Below are 13,773 nucleotides of genomic sequence, written 5' to 3'. Positions count from 1 at the left end.
CTGGGCATTTTAATCTTACCATTTTTATCTAATTTTCAGAGAACAAGTCTTGATTGTTATTTATTATCAATGCCTGCTTGTAATAAATGGTGCATACTTCTTCAAGTTAGAGTACTGAAAATGAATACAATAAAGCTGTGGGATAATAGGCTCTGTAGTAAAAAAATATACAAGAGAAACAAACAGAACATTATTAAGGAATAGAGGTCTCAATTTTCTATTTCCTTAAAATGATGGCTACCAAATACCAGTTACTTTTATACCATATGAAAGGTGGGAATTTTGGATAGACATAAACTTCACAGTTTTACATCAGCTAATGTCAATGTGATTGTCCTACACAACATATGCAAAGATAGATCAGTGTGTGTGACACCTTATATCTCTCCCCTGCTAGGGTAGCCCTTAAGTAAGGAGAAAACACTGGATTTAGTGAAGAGAACAGAGAAAAAGAGCAAACAGCTAAAATATATTTGCTTTCAATCATTTGACATATTATCTAAAGTAGCAATAATATTTCATTAATTTTTGGACTATTTAGCTTTCTGCAACAGGTGGAAATATAGTCTAAATTTAACCCTACAGTGTAGTTTACATTTTTTTCCATCTCTAACATCTGCTCTTGAAGCCAGGAAGTCTCATACACTCAAAATTTTATGCTAATGTCACTTATTAATTTCATTACTGATCTTAATGAAAATGGGATCAAGACTACATTTTCTTGGATTAAATAGCCAGTAAAGAAAGAGTTTTGGGCCTTTCTCTTCTTGGGCTCGGATAGAATGGTGCCAGCTGACTAAGTCTGAGGAGCTTGTTAGGGTGACAAAAAATACAGCACTAAAACTTTTCCTCCACTAAAACTCATAGGGTCAGTGCTATGAACTCAGATCCTTTATCATTTCCCAGACTCTCATGTTTGGTGTTTTTGAGAGGACTTTTCCTAAACCACAAAAGATTTAGAAACAATGTGTGGAGGTCTTGAGAGGGTGTAGGTGTTATCTTACACTCTTCTTTTCTAATGAGCAGTAGGATGTCTTTTACAGCACAGCCTGACCACAGCAAGAGGATTATTCCAGATCCTCTTTCCTGTTGCTTCCTCCACACAAGACTGCATTTGTTTACAGGCCCAGCTACCTCTGTAACATACAAGCTTCTTGAATTCTCTGTTGTCACCCAGTTAGCCCTTCTCCCCATCCCCAGAACATTTCCCATTCTTTTTCCCCAGATCCTCATGTGATCAGTCATCCCTTTTGCACATACTATCTATGCTCCACTCCCTGAGACATAGCTTGACCTAACAGTGACAGATTCAACCTCTCTGAATGTAGACTTTCCAAGACAAATATTTTGGACCACAGACTAATATCCTGCACAACAAAGAAAGACACAGAAAACATTGTATGTTTCCTTTAATTTTTTTGCCCCCCACAGATGTATTTCTACTTCCTAAGCTGTTTGTGTAAAAAATAAGGCACAAGGCACAGCTTTCATATTCTTTCTGTATCAGTGATTCTATGACTTCTCCTCCAAGTGGTAGCACTTTTTTATAGCACTTGGCAGGAGGTTGAGAGCTGTGTTTTTAGCTTTGCCTCATTTTTATTCTAATTTTCAAATTATTTAAAAAAATGTTATTTATATAATAGTTATATAGAGAGTATGTATACATGCACAAACATTTATGTATGAATATATAGCTTCACACAGAATGTTTTTGATAAAGGGCATATATTTGTATACACATTTATAACACATGAAAGGGAGAAAAAGGCCCTATATATCCTCTTTTTATACCTTTCCTTTGATTACATAGGATTTTGCTTGGCTTCTCTCTATAAAAAGAACTGGAACTAAAACTTTGAATTCTAGACAGTCTAAGTAGTATTTAAGCCAGTGGTAAAGGGAAAATTGTGCAAAATCCTTCTTATAAAATAAGAATTTTTAATATGCCTCTGCCCACCTTTATACATATTGCCTGAAGCATAGTACAATGCTTTTGCCCATAAAATGAACATAAAGTAGCTAAAAACTCACAACATTATTTCTTCCTCATAATTTTTATTGTTAATACTCTGTTTTTAATTGCAACGTAGGAGAGGGGAGTTTACTATGAAAAGAAAATGGCTCGTCTTTAAAATGTAAGAATTTAATCGTTTGCTATTGTTGCCTGCCAACAATGAGCTAAAGAGGTTAATGGATCATAGGTCTGGCAAACAGCCACTCTGCCTCCGGCTCGATACATTTAACTGCATAATCTGGGTTAAGATTTGGTGCTATTTTTTAAATCAGGGCATGAACCGTTGATAAATAAAAGTTAGATTTTATCCAGTCTTTTTTTTTTTTTTTTTTTTTTTTTTGGTTTTTTTTTCTCCCGAAGACAGAGTCACTTAGACTGATCTCGGATGGCAGGAGAAGGGAGGAGAAGCAGGCGGGACTCCCCTTGCTCCCGGGATAGGCGCTGCCCCTTAGCAGCATCTCTCCGGCAGGGCATCAGCGCCTGCTCCCCCCAATTCTCCCGGACTGCCAAACTCTAGGGCCCAAAACCTCAGAGGAGCACTCCCATGGGTCCTCTACACACACCCTTTTCCCCAGGAAATCCCATTTGGAACTCCGAAACCACCACTTGCAGCCACGCCTCCATCAAAGGAGTGGACGGAGTGTGATTGATTTGGTTCCGTGGATTTTTTTTTTTTTTAAAAAAGAAAGAGAGACCACAGAAAAAAGTATATAGCTCCACCTCTCCCATATTGCATGTTCCTCGGGCACACTGTTGGAGGAGCCAGGCAGCAGCGGCAGCGTTATAATGCAAATCACTAAGCGAGCAACTTTCAATGCTTTTGAGGCTATTTTTGATTTCTCTCCCTCGAACGGGCTTTTTTTAGTGTGCATGTTGCTTCCCCCCGCCCTTTCCTTTTGGGTCTTATAATCCTGCCCTCCATCTCTTCTCCGCTTGCTCCCTTGTCCTCCCCAGAACATCCAGCAGTCATGATGCAGTCCTCGGTGCTCTCCGCTCGGGCAGGAGGGGAGCAGCCGAGCGAGGGAGGATGCTCTGGGGCACCGCACCGCTGCCCAGCAGAGGCGAGTCCGCACCGCTGTGCTTCATTCCTCCTCCTCCGCCGCTCCTGGGCCCCGCCGGCAGCTCTCGGGGGCAGCCGGCTTCCCCTCTGCGCCCTCGCTTCTCCCCTCCAGCCGCGTCCCAGCGCCACCCCAATGCCTGGGGGAGCCGGGCCGCTTCCCGCGGAGCAGCCGGCGCCGGCGGAGGGCCCTGCGCGGCTCTTCCCTCGGACGCAGGGCGAGCCGGCAGCACCTGCCCGCGTTGCCCGCCTTAGCGGACTGGGAGAGAGAGAGAGGGAGGGAAAAAGGGAGGGAAGGAGGGAGGGAGGGAAGGAAAGAGGGAGGCTCCTCCGTGCGCGGGGAGCGGCTCCGGCTCTCAGCTGGGCGCTACCGGCAGCGGCAGCTCCTGCCGTGCTGCACCGCGGGCGGTGACGGCTCCCGGCGCGGCGGGAGCGCGCCGCTGCCGCGGGACCGCAGATCCCGGGCGGGTGGCTAAACCTCGGCCGGGAAGTAGAGACAGAGTTTTGCGGTTTTTTCTTCTCTTTCCTAGTGACTGGGCTTTTTTTATTACCATTATTTTTAATCCCTCCCTCCGCTCCCCCGATTCGCCCGGCGGTGCGTGTGGCGGCGGGGAGGATGCGCGCCTCCCCCGGGCCGATCCGCGGCAGCTCCCGCCGCGGCTGCGGGGCGCTGGGGGCCGCGGGGCCGGGGGCGCGCTGGGCCGCACCTGGCGGCGCTGCCATGCGCGGGCTGCGCCCCCTGATCTCCCTCGCCGCTTCCCGCCGCCCTTCCGTGCCCGAGTCTCCCTTCGCCCGTGTCCAGCATCGCGCACACACGCACACGCCGGCACGCACGGAGGCACTCACTCACTGACTCTGCCGAGCTGCCCAGGCTGCCGAACAGCACAGCGCAGCGTCGCGCAGCCCGCCTGGAGCCCCCTCCCTCCCTTCTCCATCCCTCCTTCAATCCCTCCCTCCCTCTCTCCTCCTCCTCCCTCGCTCCCGCCCGCCGCTCTGAAGGATGCCCGGTAAGTAGAGACGAGGACCGGCACCTCTGCCGGTGCGTGATGTGAGGGGTGAGGGACTGCCTACACCGCTGCCGCCCGCCGGGGGGGCCAGGGCGGGGGGCGAGGGGAGGGGAGGTGACAGCGATCCGAGGCAGGAGGCGGCGGGGCTCGCCGTGTGCTCCTCAGAAGGACTTTTGGCTGCGCGGCCGGGGCTTGGATGTGGGCGCCGAGGGACGGGGTCTGTGCACCGCAGCGGGCACCGGCCGGGGCGGGGGCGCTTCGCCTGCGCTGCGGGCTGCTGCCTGCAGCACCGCGGTGAGTACGGGGCTCCGCGCCTCGCCGGGGTCCCCCGGGGGCGGGTGAGGTGTGGAGGGTGCCCTGCCGCGCTCGGGCTCCCTTCTTGGCGGCTCTGCTCCGCGCCGTGCTGGGACCCGGGCACGGAGGGCACGGTGCCCCCCGTACGCCCCGGGTACTGTCCGCTGCTACTCCTCGGTTTTGGCCACGTCCCTCGGGGCTGCCAGCGCGGTCCGGTGTTTCGGGCGCCGCGGTGTCACCGATCGGACAAGGGGACGGGGCGCCTCACCTGCGGAGAGGAGCAGCCAGGTGCTGCGCACCGGGACACGGGAGCAGAGCGGAGCCCCGCACCGCAGCGAGAGGGTGCCCGCGGCTCCCTGCCCGCTCCCCGTCCTGCAGGCTCTGCCCTCCTGCGCTGCAGAGGGCTCCGCCGGGAAAGCGCTTGTCCCTTAGGGAAGCGTAATGTTTGTAAAATGTTTGCTATCAATTAGCGGGTGGCTCCGCTCAGCTCGGGTCTGCGTTGGGCTAACTCCGCTTAGGCAGGGGCTCAGCTCCGGCTACCAAATACCAGGAGCATCGTGCAAGGGGGTTTTGTTCTCTCTGACTGCCTGATGCGATTTGTGAGAAACACATATGAAAGCTCACAATTGCTGGCGATTTTAAAGTGGACTTTGGTAAATCATTGAAGTCTTTCTTACTTTTACTTGTGTACTTCGGCAATGATCTATTTTCACTGTGCTTTTCATCCTGGGTATGATAACTTTGCCATTGAAGTCAATGGCAAAACTCCCAACTGACTTCAGAGGAAGGCAATTATGGTCAATACAGATTGAAAGGCACTGGGCACAAGATAGATGGTAAAGTGAAAGAGATGTATAAAAGAAACTTTGTCTTAAGAGCTAGCTCTCTAACCGAAGAGTTTTAGCAGCACAGTGTCCGAAATGTCTTCTAGATTTTCTTTGCCACTTTGAACTGGAGAATACTGGAATGATTTCTTGATGTGTTGGAAATCAAGTGGGGACCATCGTTTTATCCACAGACATTGCAACATATTTCTTAGTAACTGATACTTTTTCCAGCATATCTTTTTTTCTCACTAAGAAGTTGGAAACAGTTGGACACAATTAGACGGGCTCTCATTGACTTCAGTAGCCTGTGGATCAGGCCCAGAAAGGCTCAATAGAGAAGTAACAAGATAATTGTAGTACTGTTTATAAGGAAAGGTGTTGCATAAGCATTTAACTCATGAACACCCTCCCTCTAGAGAGGAGAAAAATCTAAATGTACATTAATTTTTTATCCCATTTTATCCAACTCTTTCACAGCACAGATACAAATAAGAAAGAATGCTTCTGATTAATAATTAAAATGCCCATATTCATATGGATTACAGTGAAGATTTTATGCAAAAAAAAATTCCATTAGCAAATGGAAGTTCTAGTTCACAGAACGTCCTCTGTTCAGTGCAGTATTTAGATTGGGAGCAGTCAGATATATAATGAAGCACCAAATACAAATATTGATATTCAAATGGCAAAAACTAGACTTATTCCTGTAACCTGACTAACTACTTTCAACTGCTTGGAATGCCTTAAAAAGGAAAGTGTGATTTTTATTTTTGGTTTTTTTTTTTTCCAAATCTGAGTGTTGAATGAACCCCCAAGCCCCCTCCCCTCCCCCCCCCCATGCTCAATTTGGTGAAAAGCTTACCAAGTATCAGAAATATGCCTATAGTCATGAATGATGTGACTATTACATTGCTAGGTGTGTTGGGGTGGCACTGGCTAGATGCCAGGATCTCACCAAAACTGTGTTATCACTCTCCTCCTCAGCTAAACAGGAAAGAGAAAATGTAGCAAAAAGCTTATGGGTTGAGATAAGGACAGAAGAATCACTCAGCAGTTACTGTCACATGTGAAACAGACTTATATTGGAGAAATTTGTTTAATTTTTTACCAGAGTAAGAAAACAATAAATAAAAGCTCAATCTTAAGCCTTCCCCTCTCAACCTCCTCTCTCCCCCATCCATTCTTCTTCCCAGGCTCCACTTGACACCCTAATTATCTACCTCCTTCCTGACAGTGGTTCTAGGAGATAGGGAATGAGGATTGTGACCAGTTCATCCCATGGTATCTCTGCTGCTCCTTCCTCCTGATGAGGAAGACTCCTCACACTCTTTCCCTGCTTTGGTGTTGTTCATCCCATGGGATATGGTCTGCCATGAACTTTTCCAACAAGTCCTCCCATGGGCTGCAGTTCATGAGCTGCTCCATGGGGCACCTTCCACAAGGTGCACTCCTTCAGGTGCAGACTGTTCCAGTGTGGTTTTCTCACAGTGACAGTACTCCATTGTGGGTCCTCCCTCTGCAGGGTCACAGGTCCTGTCAGAAGCTACTCCAGCATGAGTTCCCAAGGGGTCACAGCCTCCTCTGAACATCCTCCTGCTGTGGCAAAGGCTCCTCCGTGGGCTACAGGTGGATCTCTACCCTACCATGGACCTTCATGGGCTGCAGGGGGCTATCCTGCTTCACCATGGTCTGCACCATGGGCCGAAGGGGGATGTCTGCTCTGGCACCTGGAGCACCTCCTCCCTTCCTTCTGCACTGCTCTTGGTGTCTGCAGGGCTGCTGCTCTCACATACTCTCAGTTTCTTCTGAGTTCACTCTGTGACTGCACTTTCTATTCCTCACTCCCCTCTCTGGCTGCACTTTCTGTTGTTCGGGGTCTTTTCCTCCCTTCTTAAATCTGTTGTGCTAGAGGTGCTGCTGCCATTGCTGAGGGTGCTCAGCCTTGGTCAGGAGCAGGTCTGTCAGGAGCTGGATGGCATCGCCTCTGTTGGACACAGGGGAAGCTTCTGGCAGCTTCTCACATCCTTGTAACCCCCACCATTAACCAAACACAATACAAGAAGAAATAAACCTTTCTCAGTTATGGTCCTATAATGATGTTTCCCTTTTAAACACAATTTTGTGCTAATAGGCAAATGTGAAAAGAAAGTTTGAAGTGCTGCATCTCTTGTTCAGCTTTTTGCAGGCATCTGGTAGAAATGTCATTGAAGTGAACTGAATGTGTCACTAATACTTAACTATGAAAAGATTAAGATGTTCATGTTACAGCAGAGAAAAAAACCTGCAAAATGGACAAATGCTTCACTGATTATCTCTTCTCTCCTTGCAAATCTGTAAGCAAGAGAGACACCTCCTTCTTAAAATGGCATATCGTAGGTTTCTTTCTAATTTTCCTGTGAATTCAAATGTTTCTTTTGTCATGTGCCATATATGGAAGTAAAGGGTACATATTTTATGGGACTTTACATGGAGTAAAATTTTATTTGAGGTACTTTGTTGCTTCCTCTATTGTCCACTCTATCTTCTGTTTGCTAACAGATTGTAATCCCACAACCTATTTTTCTTGACAATGTTTCTATTTCAAGTTAAATGTGAAAAATATGGTGATTAATATTAAGAGGTTTGAATATTTTTTTTATTGGGAGGTATGGCAGGGTGTGGTGATGATGCTTCTTTTAAGATCCAAAGCAATGTTCTTTTCTTTCTTAAATTAAGAGAGTCAGCAGTTCTAAAAATGAAGATATTATTTGAAAAAAAATATTTGTGATTGTCTGAGAGCCATTGTTTGGAATTCTATGGGGTTTTTTTCATTTTGATCTTTTAGTACTTCTCCTTCAAAGATGTGTATGAAGATTCAGACAGATATTGTGTACAACATCTCCAAAACAGAAATTTAGGTTTTTTTAGGCTTACCTGTAACTGAAGAGTGTATAAGATCTGAGTATTTAAGGCAGAGTTGAATGAAGCCAGATAATGAAGTACCAGAGAACTCCAGAACATGATTCTGAGCAACCATTACTCACTTTTAGCAGTTTTGTAAACCTCATCCTGTTTTGAGGAGTAAGCGCTGTTCATTTTTATTCAGATGAATATTTCAAGACTATTTTTGCTGTCCCTGGCCTGACTCTGAAACATGTTTATGCCCTTGTATTGCTATTGTTGTTAAGTGAATGGTAGCAAGCATTTACAGGTCTCTTGGTATTTGAATCTGGGAAGCAACATTACTGGGACTCTTGAAAGTCACCTGAATTTTGTCATTACTACACTTCTAAGAATATTTTCAAAATAAATTTTATTATTTGTTAATCTCAGAGCACATTCACCAGATAATTTATTTAGGACTGTATTCTTCTATCCAACAATTTAAGAACAAAAGATTCCACTGTAGCTCAAATCATTCAAAATATTGGTTTTAGGTTATACATTGTACATATGGAACCTGGCATGTAAAGCAGATGGTATGTAAAATTATGCATAGCATGTCTGGAGAGCCATACAATATCTAAATGCAGTGCAACAGAACAAGGAAATAGTGTCACGTGCAACTTAAAATATCAATCACTGGACTATGTCTAGTCTCAACTGTGCTTTGCTTTCTTGTGTATTTGTGTGTGTGTGTGTGTGTGTGTGTGTGTGTGTGTGTGTGTGTGTCTTCAATTTTCTCTTACTGCAGCCAGGACAGTTCCTTGATAATATGATCTTCCTTAGAAAAGCATGCAGACTGAAATGATATACTACTGGCTAAATGAAATAAAAGATGGATATAGAAGAAAAACTACCTTAGTTCAGTTTGGGCACAGAATACAAATGCATAGAATTTTAAAATAAATTTTAAAAATCAAGAACAGAAATTTCAATCTTTTGAGGCAAGTGGTCAGACATCACTTACTACCAAGACTGTTTTTCTCTTTTATTTATGCTCTTGGTTTGCCCAACACAGCAATATCACTTCACAGTACTTCTATCCTGTTGCATAAATACTGTGTTAGTTCCACACTCTCTCTCTCTCTCAAGTATTACAAGTTTGTAAGCACAGTTTTTTTCCTGAACAAACAAGCATTATTGAGCATTAACACAATCAGATGAAATGGTAATTGCAGAAAGATTCACATCAGCAAAACCCTTAAATAAATATTATTCTTTAAGCATGTGCTGACCTCAAGGGGACCTAATCACATTTTGTTGAACAAAGATGCTTTCATGATCAATGACCATGAAAGGTAATAATTTTCTCAAGTTTATTCAAAAGTGTAAATCTGTGGTTATAAAATTTTGTCAGCACCAGACAACTTTAAATTTAACTTTCAGGGAAAAAATCTTTAAATATTTCTACTTTTTCTTTTAATGTTTTGTATACTTTAGAAGTACTAGAAGCAATCAACTGTTTTAAAATGAGTTGCACAGCTATACTCCTTCAAATTTCTAGTCAAAATGAACTTTTGTAGATAAGATATGAAGGATGAAGTTCATAATGAAGGACTACTGCAAAGTGAACTTTACATATAATTATGAACCAACATTGCACAAGGTAGACTTTAAGAGCCAGTTCTGTAAGATTCAGATATTTTTTAAGGAGACAAATTGAAGGAATGTCTCCATGGTTAAACTGTTGAATATCCTCAAACAAAGGATTTTTAAGATACCTGAGTTGATATACAATGTTTCACGCTACAAAATTAGCAAATAAATAAATAGATAATTCCTGTAGTTTTTGTTCACCAACCGTCTCAGTCCTTATGCATTTTATTTTTTGCAACAGTGTTGCTTGAAAAAATACAGCTTTGTGTCTGGGGGACCAAAGGAACACATTTGTCCTCATACATTACAGAACAGTGTCTAACAATTTATTTCTCTTTTGGAAATGAAAGAATTTTTATCCATTCAAATCACTGTAATACAATCTTGTATTATAATGGCTTGAACAATCTTGACTGCACACAGTCGCTGGAGTCTCCAAAGGACTGTCATAAATAAAGCTATTAGACTGTATTATAGCAGACACATATTCAGAGTCTACCAAGGGATGACAGGATTTTACATTACAGCAGAAAATGGTAAAAAAATGTCTGTGATTTACCAAAACTTATTGGCAAAAGGACTTAATAAACTGATTTAATAATACATATATATGTGCTATTTTTCTTTTAAAGTATGCAAATGAAACATTAATATGAATTAATTAATCCTATGTAGAATTAAGTGAAAAATGAGATGACAAATAAGGGATTTGTCCTCTACAACAAGTGTTCGAGCTTGCTCAGCAGCATGTAAACTTTCTGCAGTAACTGATGGACATTCAACCTACATCAAAACCTCCCTTTGCAACCTGGCTTTGCTGCTGTGATGACAGCCTTAGAAAGCTGGCATCTCATGAGAGATAAGTCAGTTCACATCAGTGGAAATGGATTTACACTGCATCCTGGAATCTTAGCAGACAGGTTTGTTCCTATTTTTCCTCTTGCTGTTATAGGAGGCATGACTTTTCCCAGGTATGAAGGCAAAAATGAGTTTGGCAAAACCCTGAATGAACTTAGAAACAAATTTGGAAGTGGCAGAGACATATCAAAACGAAGTAAAAATATATATAAGTAGTGCTGTGTTGGTGGTTTGTTTTTTTTTTCAAGAGAAGGAAAAGTGCACTCTTTTGTGAAAGATCCTTAAGACAGAAGTAAGACATAAAAAAAGTGCAATTGAGGTTAAAAATAAAATTATGAAAGTTGAGTTACCTAACATATTCTGGCCATGGGAGAAGTAACTAAAGCTGACATAACGACAGGATGGGAGCCTCAAAAGAAGACTAAAGCCAGAAAATAACCATTTCCCATGTTGGCAATCCAGATGGCCCTAACAGATTTTGTGTGCATTTGTATACGCATTTATCTGTGTGTATACATGTGCATACATACATACTTTTTTAAATATCCAAATCTGTGTAATGCCCTACTTTGATGCTGGCTGATTTCTTCATCTCAGCAGGGATTTGCTGGTTCTTCTTTTTGTCTGACCATGAAGTTACAGAGAAAGATTTGATAACACAGTAAAGAGCTGAGAGTAGTTAAATTGTTTCCTGAAGGTAAAACAGTCAGGTCCAATGGGCTCCCTGCAGAATGTTTGAATGTTTTAAACCCAAGGCTATGAATAAGAAGCAGTGCTGTCAAAGCAGAACAAAAAAAAAAAAAAAAACAAACCCAAAACCCCCCAAAACAACAAAAAAAAAACCCCACAAAAACAAACAACAACAACAACAAAAAAATCAAGCTGGACAGCAAACAACCAAGCAAGCAACCAAGCAAACAAAAAAACCCAAAAAAGTAATCAAATCCTGGAAAAAGAGAAAACAAAATTAATCTTTACTTCAGTGTCTGAAGCCAATGTTGTGTTTTGTCTTGAAAAACATGAAACTGAATGATATTTTGCCAACTACATGCTAATGTCACCAACAATCACAGTCAAGATCTTCCTGTTTAGACTTGAAAAATCAGCTACAGTCTTACACTGGAGAAATAAAAAATATTTTCTCTGAATGTATTGTGGAGCTTTTAGGGAAACTGAAGATGACAGTGGAGCAGAGGAGTATTTAATACAACATTTTATTTAATATAGTAAATAGATATATCATTTTTTATTATAAAATTTTGATGCTAAAAAGACTGTTGAATGGATTGAGTGGAGCTAACTTTGGCATGATGTCAGAAGGAAGATCTGAGGAAAAATATTTTAGATAATTTGCTGCTGCATGTCCTCACCTTTGTAATTGTCATGTAAGTATAAATAATGTCAGAAGTGGCAGCAAATCCTTCCTCTTTATAATTTCACATTCCTGCCTCTTGTAAAAGGATTAATCTCAAATCTAAAGTAAACCAGATTTGCAGCAGGGAAAAGTCTGCTGAGGTAGAATTTATCAGTATAGTCAAACAACATGTCTTTATTTGTCTTCTGGTGGAAAATTACATTCCTGAGTGATGATGCATAATCTCTATAAAATAATCTATTATAATCTTTTTGGCAAATATTTCTGAAAAGGAAATATGACTGATAAGCTTTTTACCAACCACAGAGTTTAACTCAGAGACAGAAAAGATTTGAGGAGAACTAGTGAAAAATTTGTCTTGGCATTACAAGTTCTCAGTTTGCATATGAAAAAATTCTCGTTACCACTGACATTGCTAGCTACTCTTTCAGCATGCTATATTTGGTGATTTCTGAGCTAAAAATGAAGTTATTTTCCTTCAGGTATGAGAAAAAACATGGATTTCAAAAAGTCAAACTGTGCAACTTCAGAAAATGGAACTCAGGCCTTCATTCCAGTGTGCCTAAAAACACATTTCATTTCTCTGCTTGCTTTCCCAGCAGTTCCTTCAGGACTGCTCCTTGTCTGCTGGTGGAATAGATTTAGGTGACCGTGGAGCAGCAGCTCTTTCCTCCCTTATATATTGGACCTACAGTGTTGTTGCTGCCCTTGCTTCCCTCCTGGTGGCAAACAAAGGGGCTATTTATGGTGCAGAGAGGTTTTCATACATCTCCACCTTACACAACTTAATAGCAAGAAACAACAAAGGATGAATTTCAAGACAGAAGCTTTATTTGTGAGCATTACCATTGAACAGAAATTATTTTCTTTAACAAAAATAGATTGAAAAGATTTATCTGTCATTAGGATTTGTCATCTTTCTTCTTCTGTAACAAAGCAAACTAGGCAATTTTGCTTTGTTTGTTTCAGAAACAGATTATATAATTTTTTTTAATGGTAGTGTATAATTTTTCTTTTATTTTCCACTATTCTTTTTTTGTGGAAGCAAGAAAGTATTTCAATGGGAAAAAGAAGAGAAAGATAAGAAAGGGATAAAAGTATTTTCTAAACTTTCTAAGAATTTCTCTTTAACACAAAGCAAATATATCTGAATAATGCCTCTTTGACATTTATCATATTGAAAGAATCTTGAAAGAATTAAATTTAAAAAATCAATTTTTCAAATGTCACTTCAGAATGGATCAAAACTTTTTATCACAAAAGTTTTATCTTTGAAGATATTCAGTCAGGTATCAAGTAAAATTTGAAGCTGGTTCAAGTTTATTAGAAATTTAGGTTCTTCTCACATATAAGTTAATTTAAGCTGTCTGTAGAAAATATATATTTTCATACATTTTCTGTGAACTGTGATAACATAATAATTAAAAGGTATATTTTTCATTTTTTTTAATCTGTAAGGTGATTTTCTTGTGAAAATGAGAAAAAAATAAAAAACAGAAAGAAGTCTCCAAAATATTTACACAAGGTCCATGGACTGTCCCTAATAATTTTTTTTTTCTTCTGAGACTGTGAAGATTTCAAACTTATGTTTTCAACTTCAGAAAAAAAATCATTTGAAAAGGTCCAAACATTTTTTCCTGATGAGGAGAATACTACCTGGCTCATTTCCAAGCAGAGACAACATTGTGTAGATCATGGTTTTAGGCTAATGGATAAAGCAGAAGTATTAGGAAAGTAACCAGGTGATTTCTTTGAAAGGTATTTGCTTAGTGAAGGTTGATTATTTTATTCTTGAATACAGCTAATACATTGAGGAAGACTTT

The 13,773-nt window shown here is 41.6% G+C and overlaps 1 protein-coding gene across 2 annotated transcripts in view; it reads left to right on the top strand.

Annotated features, from left to right (window-relative positions):
* Positions 1-3,385: 3,385 nt before the first annotated feature.
* Positions 3,386-13,773, top strand: part of HS3ST5 (heparan sulfate-glucosamine 3-sulfotransferase 5) — a 189,109-nt gene continuing 178,721 nt past the window's right edge. The window contains exon 1 of one of the 2 annotated variants that reach the window (XM_079326472.1): positions 3,386-4,078. The gene's annotated coding sequence lies outside the window, so the exon portion shown is untranslated. The other variant, XM_079326474.1, reaches the window with a different exon arrangement.

This window comes from Erithacus rubecula, assembly GCF_903797595.1.
Source record: "Erithacus rubecula genome assembly, chromosome: 2".
Taxonomy (NCBI): domain Eukaryota; kingdom Metazoa; phylum Chordata; class Aves; order Passeriformes; family Muscicapidae; genus Erithacus; species Erithacus rubecula.
Note: the sequence above shows the minus strand (reverse complement) of the source record. Positions and strands in the feature narration are given on the sequence as shown.